The 14044-nt window shown below is 50.0% G+C and overlaps 1 protein-coding gene and 1 long non-coding RNA gene across 2 annotated transcripts in view; one reads left to right on the forward strand and one right to left on the reverse strand.

Moving 5' to 3' along the window:
* Positions 1-14044, reverse strand: part of LOC309378669 (interferon-induced protein with tetratricopeptide repeats 5-like) — a 191789-nt gene that overhangs the window by 145248 nt on the left and 32497 nt on the right. The gene's annotated exons all lie outside the window — the stretch shown is intronic.
* Positions 2499-4360, forward strand: LOC309378894. The gene is made up of 3 exons (XR_014172264.1): positions 2499-2632; positions 2802-2879; positions 4261-4360. It is a non-coding gene; the product is annotated as an uncharacterized lncRNA (long non-coding RNA).

The raw sequence follows: 14044 nt of genomic DNA on the forward strand, positions 1-14044 counted from the left end.
GTTGCAAATGGTTGCAAGCATCCTGGCGTTTGGTTTCCCATTGTGGCCAGAAGAGATGTCTCTGGATACGGGAAAGCGACGGGCTCAGGTACACTGCTCTTGACCAGTATCTCCACGCCTGCTGTTGCTGCTTTACAGCTGGGTTGGATATCCACCTGTCAGGGATTCTTTAGATGTGATTTCTCCGGCCGCTGTCCTAGGTGATCCCTCCCCTTTCCCCCCCTTTTTTTGTAGAAATATTTTTTATTTGATTTTTCAAAAGTTACCACATTACCAAATACATAACCATCTACAGAGATTTCTCTGAATCCCTCGACTTTCCACCTTCCCCTCCCTGGCTCCTATGGTCAACATTTTCAACTGCATATTATTACACAATCCATATTTTGTATCTGTCCGTATTTCCATCATGTTAGTTACATTACAAGTGTTGTTAAAATGCTGGTAATGTTTTCAGCTGATTAAAAGTAGTCTCCCAGATAGATTATAAACTTTCCCCATTCTTTCTTGAAGTTATTGTCTTCTTGGTTCCTGAGCTTTCCGGTCAGTTTTGCCATTTCGGCATAGTCCAACAGCTGTTCCTCTCTGGTGGGGATTTTATCTTATCATCATCATTTTATTTTTATGCCGCCTTTCCATAGTTGAAACTATGCTCAAGGCGGCTCACAGCATGAGAAGATTTACATAATTACAGACATAGCAGAAGTCATAAACAATAAATAAAACACATCAAAACGTACACGACCAAAGAGAGACAATTTCCATGTAAATCGTAAGATCTAAAAGTAAAGATACGGCAATAGTATCAATAAAAGCAACAAGCTCTCTCAACCCTCATAAACAATACTCCAGCCCAATAATCTGTTCAACAGCCTCAGCTTTTGTAGCTGGAGTCAGTCCGCACTCCACTCACCCAAGCCAGATGGGAAAGGGCTGGGTAAGATTGTCTTCCATGAACACGGTTTTAACAATGAGTCCATAAGTGACTGTGGAGGCCAGTTCTGGATCCACACCTCCTTCCACAGTGGGGACATAGGTTTCCGGGCAGGAGTTGATCACGATGAGGGTTTGCGAAGCGTGCCTTCCTCTTGGCACGTTTCTCCCTTGCGTCCTGAGTTCGAGTGTCTTCAAAGTCCATGACACCTTTGGTAAAGGCTGTTCTCCAACTGGAGCGCTCGCAGGCCAGTGTTTCCCTGTTGTCTGTGTTTATACTACATTTTTTTTAGATTTGCCTTGAGACAGTCTTTAAACCTCCTTTGTTGACCACCAGCATTACGCTTTCTATTTTTAAGTTCAGAATAGAGTAGTTGCTTTGGAAGACGATCATCAGGCATGCGCACAACATGCCCTCTCTGCCTCACAGGTATTTGGGAGCCATGCGTGGCATGGCTGCTGTTCCGACAAGCTCCTGGAGGCGTTGCTCGAAGCAGGGCAGCAGTGTTACCTGAAGCAGCAGGTGAGTTCAGAGGTCCCCATCTCTCTCTCTCCCCCTCCTCTGTTGTTGTTTAGTCATTTAGTCGTGTCCGATTCTTCGTGACCCCGTGGACCAGAGCACGCTTCTGTGCATGTGTGACCACCAAAACCCGGAAGTACCATATTTTTTGCTCCATAAGATGCACTTTTTTCCTCCTAAAAAGTAAGGGGAAATGTCTGTGCGTCTTATGGAGCGAATGTGCGGTCGATCGCTGGCTCCCTTTCCGACCCCATGCCCAGGCCTCCATTGTTGAATGTTCTGCAGATGAAGGCCGTTTGTTTCCCCAGCGACATGGGACTGGCTGATTAGATTATCTGTCTGGAAACTGTAGAAACAGCTCCCTTTCCTTTCCTAAAGAAGCTGCAGAACTGTGAGTTGAACCCCATAAAAACAGGATTTTTTCCCTTTGCAAAGTAAGCTCAACAACTTTGAGCTGAACCTCAAAAACGGGGCTTTTTCCCTTTGCAAAAGAAGCTGCACAACTGGGAGCTGACCCCCCCCCCGAAAAAAGGGGCTTTCCCCCTTTCCTCCTCTAAAAACTAGGTGCGTCTTATGGTCAGGTGCATCTTATGGAGCAAAAAATACGGTAACCTGTTCTGGTACTTCCGGGTTTTGGCAGTCCGCCACCTGAAAAAAACGTCACCTGAAACGTCAGTAACCCGAGGTGTGACTGTACATAGATATCTTTACGAGATACCCTTCCCTAGCTGCACTGGGATTTTCAACTCCTGGACTCTGACCATGACGGCTACCTCTCCGCCCGCGATGTGGAGCTACTCCTGGCCCAGGTGCCGCACGCCCACCCTGCGGGCGAGGCCTGGCAAGACTTCCTCAGGAGCCGGGGACCCAGCTTCTCCTGGAGAGACATCGAGGTAACGATTGGGCCGTGGAAATAGCGGAGATAGGAGACTGTCCCACGCAGGAGACGAGGTGAGGTGGTGGCTTCAGGCGGCAGACTGGAGACCTGTTCCCAGTGCAGTGGGCTTCCTTGAGTCGCCTCCAGCCGCTTTGGGTGGCACCGTTTGGCCTCAGGTGGCAAAATGTCCCGCGCTCCTGGAGGGCCTGAGGGGATTGGCCCAGCAAGGGTCCCGGGGGCCAGGCAGTGAGACAAGGAGGGCCACACTTGCCCCCGGAGGGCCTGAGGTTCTCCACCTTGAGGTAGACAGGTGGTCCTAGGTGGAAGAGCTAATGGGGTTCGGGGGCAAAGCAGGACCCACATGTTGCAGGGGGGCAATATTGTGGTCTGCCAGCTTGCCTGCATGGCCAGGGAGTTACACAGGCCCCTCACCCGGTTTCCTCTTGCTTCTCCCCCCCCTCACCCCGCAAGGACTGGCTTTTCAGACCACCCCACCTGCTTGCAGACAGACCCCGCACCGAGCTGAGAAGGAGCTGCTTCAGTGAGCAGGTAGGAACAGGAACCAACTCTGGGATGGAAACTGCTCGGGAATCGAGCCTCGGAAACATCCGAACCAGGATTGGGCCCCAGTGGTTGGGAGAGGGCGGGCTGCCTAGGAGTAGCTCAGCTATGGAACTCACTGCTGCAGGAGGGCAGTGATGGCCATCAGTTTGGTTGGCTTTCAGTGAACGCCAGACTAGGGCGCGGGATGTAGCGTTCCCAAAGCAAGGAAGGATTGGACTCTGATTAATAGAATACACACGAGGCTTGACCAGCAAGACTCTGAGAGGAGGTGCCAATAATAATAATCCTGTCCACCCCTCAGCCCAGGTCGTTTTATTCACAAAAGAACTTTTTACACAGTGTTCGTAAGAACCAATCAGATTTCCTCTGAGCATTTCAAAAACCCCACGTGGAGACAAAGTTAAAAGCTAAAACTTATTGTTGTTTAGTTGTTTAGCTGTGACCAACTCTTCGTGACCCCTTGGACCAGAGCACGACAGGCACTCCTGTCTTCCACTGCCTCCCACAGTTTGGTCAGACTCATGCTGGTAGCTTCGAGAACACTGTCCCACCATCTCGTCCTCTTTTGTCCCCTCCATCTTTCCCAACATCAGGGTCTTTTCCAGGGAGTCTTCTCTTCTCATGAGGTGGCCAGAGTGTGTTACTTCCGGGTTTTCACTCGCGCATGCGCAGATGTTCAAAATGACGTCACGTGCATGCGCGGAAATGGCAAAATGCGACCCGCGCATACGCAGATGTACCGTCGTGTCTTACGTTCTATTCAGGATGCGAATGGGGCTCCGGAACGGATCCCGTTCACATCACGAGGAACCCCTGTATTGAAATTTAGCTAAGTTTGTAAAACTTGTGAAAATCAATAACAAAATTGTGTCGGAAAAAGGGTGGTCCTCTGTGGCCTACAGTTTACAGTTTGCAGCTTTTGACGGCACCCTTTGGGATCAGAAACTATAAGTACCGTATTTTTCGCTCCATAAGATGCACCAGACCACAAGACGCACCTAGTTTTTGGAGGAGGAAAACAAGAAAAAATATATTCTGAATCTCAGAAGCCAGAACAGCAAGAGGGATCGCTGCGCAGTGAAAGCAGCAATCCCTCTTGCTGTTCTGGCTTCTGGGATAGCTGCGCAGCCTGCATTCGCTCCATAAGACGCACACACATTTCCCCTTACTTTTCAGGAGGGAAAAAGTGAGTCTTATAGAGCAAAAAATACGGTAAATGGTGCCTCATCAGGAGTTATGAAAATTGAACAGCACGTTACGGCACTGTTTGGGTTTGCCCTGGCAACAGCAACCCTGTAAGGTAGGCCCTTAGTACAGACCAGGGATGGGAGAAAGTAACTCGGCCCCTGCATTGAATCTTTGGCAGACAAAGGCTTTGAATGCAGGTCCCCAACCCCTGGTGTGAAATTCAAGTCCTCCTGCCCAGCCCCATTGACTTGAGGTTTTCTATCTCTCAAAGGGTGCAAGCGGAAGGGCGAGCAGCCCCCTCTATCGCTGGGGCATCAGGAGATGGGATGAGCAGCCACTGGAAGGGTAGGTCTCCCTGCTCAGAGGAAGGGGCTTACTCTCGAGTAAGGGTCTGTAGCAGCAGCAGGAGGAAACCTCCATCCTCGCAGGCCAGCTTTGACAGGTGGGCAGGGAAACTCGCTTGTCAATCTCACAAGGTCTTGCGATGTCGCATGATTGACATCTGAATGTCAAAAGCCTTGCAGAAATGACGGGGAAGGGAGAGAAAAAAAGGAGCAATTTTGCAAGCAAGGGCAATGGAGGAGACTTCTTCTGGGCTCTGCCTTTAATTGCAAAATAGATATAGAAATACTTTATTGTCATTGTACCACTTGTTTACAGTGAGATTAAACGAGCCCCCCCTCCCCCCCAATCTCTCAGTCCTTGTTGCACTCTGTGTGCTGTCCTAGGACCACCAACCGCAAACCTCAGCTGCAATGTTGCTGTCTTCCATTCAGCAGCCTCACTGCCCACGGGTTCTTTAACCTGTTCTTTAACCTGTTGGTGCAGCTTATCATGCTTCTACATCTCCTGCCCAAGGTCAGGAGATTAAAAAGGTGCTGGCCAGGGTGTGAGTCACCCCTGAGAATGTTCCTCGCTCTTCTGAGGCAACATCTCCTGCCATAACATGCAACGACAACCCATGATATCGTGTGCTGTCCTCACCACCCTCTGTAGGGACTTTCTGTCCACGGCTGTCAAACCAGCGTACCACACCGTAATACAGTATGAGAGAACACTTTCTACTGTGGACTGGTAGAAGGAAATCATCAGTTGCTGTCTAACATTGTTCTTCTGCAAGACCCTAAGGAAAGAAAGTCTCTGTTGGGCCTTCCTGACCACCTGGGCTGTACTGACCTTCCAAGTAAGGTCTTCACTAAGATGGATTCCCAGGAGTTTAAAGGAAGAGACTCTTTCCACACAGCCCCACCCCCCCGATATACAACGGGGCTAGTTCTCCTCTTTTCCTCTGAAAGTCCAGCACCATCTCCTTTGTCGGTGCAGATTGTTCTCTGAGCGCCTGGTGGCTTTTGTAGAGGATCAAGGCCTTATTTATTTTGTTTTATTTACTGGAATTTATATCCCGTTTGGCTTTTTCAAAAACAACCACAAAATGGTTTAGAAACGTAGAACTGTAGAGTCGGAAGAGACCGAGAATCTCAGCCGTCCAAAAACCTACCCCAGAAGGAGAGGCTGCTACCTTCCAAGTCCCAGGCGAGTCTGTTCCACTGCCAAACAGCTTTTGCTGTCAGAAAACTCTTCCTGCTTTTGAGTTAGAATCTCCCTCCTTGTACAGTGGTACCTTGGCTCTCAAACTCAAACGGTTCTGGAGGTCCGTTCCGAAACCAAAGCGTTCCAAAACCAAGGCATGCTTTCCCATAGAAAGTAATGCAAAATGGATTAATCCGTTCCAGACTTTTAAAAACCCCTAAAACAGCATTTAACATGGATTTTACCATCTAGCGAGATCATTGATCCCTAAAATGAAAGCAATAAACAGTGTACTGCAGTCACACAATCAATCAATCAGTAGCCAAACTGGGTTCCACACAGTCACAAAAACAAAAAGAGCTGCGAAAACAAAAACGTGAAATAAATAGCAAAAACAGACAGATCTCAGCGTAACACTCAATTCAGAAGTGTGGCACTCAAATCAGAAGTGTGGCACTCAAATTGGAAGTGTGGCACTCAGAACAGAGCATGTTCGGCTTCCGGAAAAAGTTTGCAAACTGGTACACACACTTCTGGGTTTGCAGTGTTTGGGTTCCAAGTTGTTTTTGTACCAAGGCATTTGAGAACCAAGATACCACTGTAACCTGAAGCCATTGGTTCGAGTCCTACCCTCCAGAGCAGAAGAAGAGAAGTTGGATCCATCTTCCATGGGGCATCCCTTCCGATATTGGAAGATGGCTCTCCCGTCACCTCCCATTACGAGACTGCCAGCATGCAAAATGCCTTTCAGTGATGCCTTTCGCACTCTTGCCAGTGTCAAAGCAGAGGGCGTACCTTGCAGGGCACATATATGCCTTTGCAAGAGGGGCAAGGTCTCAGAACAGCAACGCAGGTGCCTTCTGTTGGGATTACACTCCTCCCGAGCTGCAGTTGTGTGGGATTATTGCATGTCACATGTCTGTTCACATTCCAGCACAGATTGCTGGAGTCTGGGAGCGGAACCTCCGCTCTGTATCGCTTTTGTTTTCGGCCTCTCTCTGAGAAGACGGCAAGGAGAGATGCCATGTTTTCTTTGTCTTGATTTATGTATAATAAATGTGTAGTTTAGTATTGTGTCCGTGCCTCGGGCCTGATCTGTTGTGCAGTTTACACTGCTGAGTAATGTGTGCTCAAGGCTGCTCGGCTTGAGTCACAGACGCACATCGGAGGAGAAGAGGTTGATGGATCTCCGCAGCTGCAAGGCTGAGAGGGAGACGCTCCAGTGAGGGCCGAGCCAGTTGGCTTTTTGTCCCCCGATTCCGACACCCTCTCTCTGCCACAGGTGGGACTCTGGGGGTCTGAGCACCCTGCTTGCGGAGGAAGCTTCCGGGGTGCTGGCAGCGCTGGAGCGGAAATACCGGGTTCTCCAGAGGAAACTGTGCGCTGAGATGCTGCAGGCACACTATGGTGAGAATGTGGGGCACAGCAGTGGGGCAGAGCAGGAGTTGCATCTGGGGAAAGGGGCAGTGTTGACTCAGACGGGGGAAGTGCAAGCCAGTGGGCTGGACGTCCAGACATGAGAAGATCCCCTCGCTTAAGAGAAAGAGCCACCAAGATGTGGTGATCGACTAGGTTAGTGGATTTTTTATTTTAGCAAAATGTATACGCCACTTGATTTTAAAAACACCTTGAAGAGGTTCGAAGGACTGTGTGTGTGTGTGTGTGTATTATTAAATTTTCTAATTTACATATCAAAATATTCATTTAAACAACCTTAAATCAATGACTTCCCTTCTTCTTTTTCCATGGTTCATTTTGCATACCACACATCCCTGCATATTTTACACATAACTAAACCATCACACATGGTTATTTTACACATACCTATCCTTTGTTACATCCATCAAAACTCATTTACACTGTTGAATGTATCAGAACGCTTTCAACATTTTTAAATAAACACAGTTTTCACCCCTGTATTCAGTAAACATTTCCCAGTCTTCTTTAAATGTATGTTCTTCTCGTTCTCTTACTCTATAAGATAAATTTGCAGAGGATAAAATAGTATCTTAAACGCTGTGCCCCACAGAATTATAGATCTTTTTGCGCGACGTGGGGCTCAAAGCCACAACCCCGAGAATCCCATGCTCTGCCAACTGAACATGTAGAGTTAGGGTCTTTCTCTCTCTCTCTCTCTCTCCTCCCCACTGCAGGGCATCCGGTTTGGACCTCCCTGTCTCAGACCGCGAAAGAGGACAAGCTCTTCGAGCTGGAGACCCTGGTGGATTTCGGCCTGCGCGAGGGAAGCATCCTGCCCCTCTCCAGCCTGCCTGGGGCGCAGCACGAAGTCAGGTGCGCTCAGTGCATGTGTGAAAGGCCAGCTGGGGGCATGGGGACCAGGACTGGATTTCGGTTTGATGAGGCCCTAAGCTCCTGCCAACCTAGCAGTTCGAAAGCACGTCAAAGTGCAAGTAGATAAATAGGCACCGCTCCGGTAGGAAGGTAAACGGTGTTTCCGTGCGCTGCTCTGGTTCTCCAGAAGCGGCTTAGTCATGCTGGCCACATGACCCGGAAGCTGTGTGCCGGCTCCCTCGGCCAGTAAAGCAAGATGAGCGCCGCAACCCCAGAGTCCGCCACGACTGGACCTAATGGTCAGGGGTCCCTTTACCTTTACCTTTTAAGCTCCTGAAGGTAATGGGGCCCTTTATATGTCCAGCTGTCCTTTGTCAACAACAAATTGTCGCTGTTTTTGTGTTGAATATATACTATATGGTAATTTATGGACCTAATAGGTATCTCAAGCCATTTGCACATTTTGCCATCCAACCAGTCCATGCAGAATGTAAAGGTAAAGGGACCCCTGACCATTAGGTTCAGCCGTGACCGACTCTGGGGTTGTGGCGCTCATCTCGCTTTACTGGCCGAGGGAGCCGGCGTACAGCTTCCGGGTCATGTGGCCAGCAGGACTAAGCCACTTCTGGCGAACCAGAGCAGCGCACAGAAACGCCGTTTACCTTCCTGCCAGAGTGGTACCTATATATCTACTTGCACTTTGATGTGCTTTCGATCTGCTAGGTTGGCAGGAGCAGGGACTGAGCAACGGGAGCTCACCCCGTCACGGGGATTCGAACCGCCGACCTTCTGATCGACAAGTCCTAGGCTCTGTGGTTTAACCCACAGCACCACCCGCATCCCTGAAAAAAATTGAGAACATCTAAAAACATTTTAAATCCATCGCATATCCCCGCAGCCAGTAATCTGAGATTGCCAGGAGAAGCATCTTTCAGACATTGAGTGCCTGAAATTGAAATTGCCACAGGGGCCAGATAAAACAGGTCAGGCCCCCAAAATGTACGTTGGATATGCCTGGCCTGGGTAAACAGGGAGTTCCACAGATGGGAAGCCATCCCCAATAAGTCCCTGTCACAGCTTAGCTTTAACTGCACAAGCAATTCTTGTCCCCTCTTAAAGCTGTGGGATATGAGAACGTCAGAAGGGTAGGGTTGGAGTTTCGGAGTGGAACTCGGGAGGTCAGGGTTCGAATCCTCACCAATCCAGCCTCCTCTTTTCACAGTGGCCAACTGGGAACCCCAGCGGGAAAGCTGCAAGCAGGATGGGAAGCCAAGACCCCTCTCCCCTCCTGTGGGTTCCAGCAACTGGGATTGGGAAATATTATTACTGCAGGAAGAGCATAGCCAGCAGCCATCCTTAGCCCTCTGCACTATTAATGTGTCTAATCCCTCCTGTGGGAGGGAGTTCCACAGGCTAACTCTGCGCCGCACAAAGAAGCGCTTTCTTTTACCTGTCCTGAACCTTCCAACTTTGTGCAACCTTTTTTGCTCACCAGATCTGGGGCACCGAAGGCGGGCGACACCAACGGGAGACCCCTCGACCCCTTGGCCACAGAGGGCACAGCCGCCCACGCCCTCCTGCAGTTGCGGCGCAGGAGGCAGGCAGAGACGGCGGCTCTGTTGACCCACCGGCACCTCCAGGGCGGCAGGTGAGGTTTGGAAGAGAGCAGAAAGTGTTGAGTTGGTTTTCCATGCCATCTTTTTGGGAATGTACAGGGATGCAGGAGAGGATATATTGTTCGATTATACCCTTTCCAACTTGTGTTAACAAGTTCACAATTTTAGCAGAGTAACATTCTCCATTTTAAACTCAGTGGATGAATTTGCTAAGGCTCACTAAAGCCTCTATAATAACTGTTCTGGTATTTTCCCCTTATTCCCTCATAATAAGACACAACACAGTCTTCTATAAAAGTATAAAAAGAGTTTACTCACTCACATTCTGTTCACAATCGGATCCCAGAAGGCAGACTTAGCTTAGAAAAGTAACATACACCTGGAAACTATCTCATAAGGAGACAGTCCCTTTGTCCTCTCTTGGCTGGAAGCCAATTGTGAACAGAATGTGAGTGAGTAAACTCTTTTTATACTTTTATAGAAGTATAAAAAGAAGCCAAGAGAGCATCTTTGGCTAATCAGATGTTGCTTCTTTGATGCATGTAGTCAAAGAGCGATGGCTGCCCTGCCCTGTGCTTTTGTCATTACCTGCACAGGTGAGGCCACACCCACCTCTAGTCACATGCAGATGAAGTCTGTCCCAGCCCAGAAGGAAACAGGAAGTTGACTTGCTGGCTGGACAAACATTCCTCCCCATGTGTAAACACGTTCACTCTAGGACTGTTGTACTTGACTGCTCTTGTGTTTCACATCCCACAATCTTGTGGGCCTTTCTCAGCTCTGCTGTGGTGATGCTGGGGCCTGAACTAGCGACCTTCTGCATAGAATTGTAGAATTGTAGAGCTGGGACCCCAAGGGTCATCTAGTCCAACCCCCTGCAATGTAGGAATCTCAGCTCAAGTATCCCTGACAGATGGCCATCCAACCTCTGTTCCTAAACCTCCAAGGAGGGCAAGCCCACCATCTTCTTAGGGAGTCCATTCCTCTGAGGAACAGCTTTGTCAGAAAGTTCTTCCTGATTATTAGTCAGAATCTCCTTTGTTGTAACTTGAAGCCATGGATTCGAGTCCTACCCTCCAGAGCAGGAGAGAACAAGCTTGCTCCCTCTTCCCTGTGACAGCCCTTCAGATATTTGAAGACAGCTCCCGTATCTCCTCTCAGTCTCCTCTTTAGCAGGCTAAATATACCCAGCTCCTTCAAGCGCTCCTCACAATGTGTCAGGGTTCGTGGAATCAGCTTCCTCCCCCATGGCAGTAAATAATAATAATAATTTTTCATTTATACCCCGCCCTTCCTGGTTCAAAAACCGGGCTCAGGGTGGCTAACAACAAATTTAAAACACTCAATTGATGCAACAAAAAATAGCATAAAATACAGTATGAAACGTGAATAACGATAAATTCAGAATTTGAAAATCAGTTTAGGGGGGAAATCCATCCAATAAACATTAGATGATCACCAGGGCTAGCTGGCTAAATTAGTCCTATTTGGGCCAGAGAGGAGACCAGGGGAGAATGAGCTGTGGGATCCCAGAGCCGGTAATCTTCATAAAAAGGGGAGGGAGAGGGAAGGAAGGGGAATAAAATATCAGGCTAAGTTCAAATTAAAAGCCAGGTGGAATAGCTCTGTCATACAGGCTCTGCAGAAGTAAGTTAAATCCTGCAGGGCCCTGGCCTCCTGGGACAGAGCATTCCACCAGGTCGGAGCCACCACTGAGAAGGCCCTGGAGGAGGATAGTCTGACTTCCTTAGGGCCCGGGACCTCTAAATAAGAAGAGATCAAATGAAAGGAACATCTTACCAGTTAGATTCTTTAATAATCACTGCGAGAGGGAAAAGAACACGTTCTTCCTAGAATGGTAGTGCTCCCAATTAAGGCTCCATCCCTATTAATCTATGTCATGCTTACATTTTGTAAGCTGAGCTTGTACCCTCTGCGCTTTCAGTTCCCAGACTTTCTGAGCTCTTCTCGATCTTGGGGTGGGCGGTGGAGGAATGCTGTGAATCTGTTAACCCGCTCCCTTCCAGTGTTTCTTCTCCTAGCTGTTCCCCATCCAGCATTTCCCAGCTTTTGTCTTCTGAACTATCCCCCTCTGCAAGCCACTGTTCCAAATCTATACTGTCCTCCTGCTCCTGGGAAGATTCAGGATCAGGAGGAAGGGGGTGTCTCCCACCATTCTTCCTCAGCGCTCCTCAGCATGGCCGATGACATAAGGCTTGGTTTCCAGACCCTTGATCATCTTGGTTGCCCTCCTCTGCACACCTCCCAGCTTGTCAACACCCTTCAGAAATTGTGGTGCCCAGAACTGGACACAGTATCCCAGGTGTGGTCTGACCAAAGCAGAATAGAGCGGGACTGTGACTTCCCTTGATCTGCACACAATACTTTTGTTGATGCAGCCTGGGTAAAGGTAAAGGTACCCCTGACAGTTAGGTCCAGTCGTGGATGACTCTGGGGTTGTGCGCTCATCTTGTTCTACAGTGGTACCTCAGGTTAAGAACTTAATTCGTTCCGGAGGTCTGTTCTTAACCTGAAACTGTTCTTAACCTGAAGCACCACTTTAGCTAATGGGGCCTCCCGCTGCCACCGCGCTGCCACGCCGCTGTGTGATTTCTGTTCTCATCCTGAAGCAAAGTTCTTAACCCGAGGTAATATTTCTGGGTTAGCGGAGTCTGTAACCTGAAGCGTCTGTAACCCGAGGTACCACTGTATATGTCAAGGGAGCCGGCGTTTGTCCACAGACAGCTTCCGGGTCATGTGGCCAGCATCACTAAGCCACTTCTGGCAAACCAGAGCAGCACACGGAAACGCCGTTTACCTTCCCGCCGGAATGGTACTTGTTTATCTTCCTGCACTTTGATGTGCTTTCGAACTGCTAGATTGGCAGGAGCTGGGACTGAGCAGCGGGAGCTCACCCCGTCGCAGTGATTCAAACTCGCGGGGATTCTGATCAGCAAGCACTGGGCTCTGCCTAGATGCATGCAAAACATCTCCTCTAGGCATGGAGATAGAGAGAAAGAGACGTCCCAGGCTTATATTTTAGGGACAACTGTACTGAGCCTTCCAGTCGATATAGAGAATACAGAGTGAGTGTGCTGGTCCAGGGGGGAGGTTACCATGGGGCGAGGTCCAGGACCTGAGTTGAGGGTCAGTAGACAGTCCTCCACGGGCGAAGCGGGGTCCACAGCGGGAAGCCGGGCAAGGACAGGAACTCTGGGGGAAACTGGATGCTGGCCAAAACAGCTCATCAACGACGTTGCTCCCGTAACCTGGGACCGGGCTGACTGGCCTTTATCTTCTCTGAGGCCAGGGGTGGTCCCGGCCCCCAGGAGACCCGCCTCTCCTGGCCTTAAGGCGAGCACTCCTCCTGGGAGAAACCAGTTCCCTTCGCCTCTCTGCCCTGAGCCTCTGCAGCTCAGGAGAGGCTGGAGGGTTACTGGACCCAGGGAGAGACTCACCTGTAGGCACTGAGTCCTCAACCACCTCCAGAGCCAGAGTGGATTCACCTGGTGCCTGCTCCTGAGGATCTGGCACAGGTGTAGGCGCTTCAGAATCAAGGCCCTGCCCCAGTTCAGCTGGCCCTGGAGGCGGGGACTCCTGTGCAGGCTGGGATTCCTCCGGTTCAGCCTCTGAATCGGATTCCCAGGACATCACAGCGAGATGGATCAAGGCCCTGATTTGCCTTCCCATTAAGTGGAGGCCCATAGCTCAGTGGCAGAGCGCTAGTGGCCCATGCAGAAGGTCGCCGGTTCAATCCCAAATGGCACCTCCCGTTTGGGCTGGGAAAGGCCCCCCATGAAAACTTGGAGAGTGAGTGCCTGGAGGCGGTTGGAGGATGGATGGCGGCTAATGGATTGAGGTTGAATCCTGACAAGACAGAAGTACTGTTTTGGGGGGACAGGAGGCGGGCAGGTGTGGAGGATTCCCTGGTCCTGAATGGGATAACTGTGCCCCTGAAGGACCAGGTGCACAGCCTGGGAGTCATTTTGGACTCACATCTGTCCATGGAGGCGCAGGTCAATTCTGTGTCCAGGGCAGCTGTCTGCCAGCTCCATCTGGGACGCAGGATGAGACCCTACCTGCCTGCAGACTGTCTCCCCAGAGTGGTGCATGCTCTGGTTATCTCCCGCTTGGACTACTGCAATGCGCTCTACGTGGGGCTACCTTGGAAGGTGACCCGGAAACTACAACTAATCCAGAATGCAGCAGCTAGACTGGTGACTGGGAGCGGCTGCCGAGACCACATAACACCAGTCTTGAAAGACCTACATTGGCTCCCAGTACATTTCCAAGCGTAATTTAAGTGTTGGTGCTGACCTTTCAAGCCCTAAACGGCCTCAAAGGCCCAGTATACCTGAAGGAGCATCTCCACCCCAATCGTTCTGCCCAGACACTCAGGTCCAGCTCTGAGGGCCTTCTGGCAGTTTCCTCATTGCGAAAAGCAAAGCTACAGGGAACCAGGCAGAGGGCCTTTTCGGTGGTGGCGCCCGCCCTGTGAAATGCCCTCCCATCAGATGTCAAAGC

This window comes from Podarcis melisellensis (assembly GCF_964234715.1).
Source record: "Podarcis melisellensis genome assembly, chromosome: 10".
In the NCBI taxonomy this organism is placed as follows: domain Eukaryota; kingdom Metazoa; phylum Chordata; class Lepidosauria; order Squamata; family Lacertidae; genus Podarcis; species Podarcis melisellensis.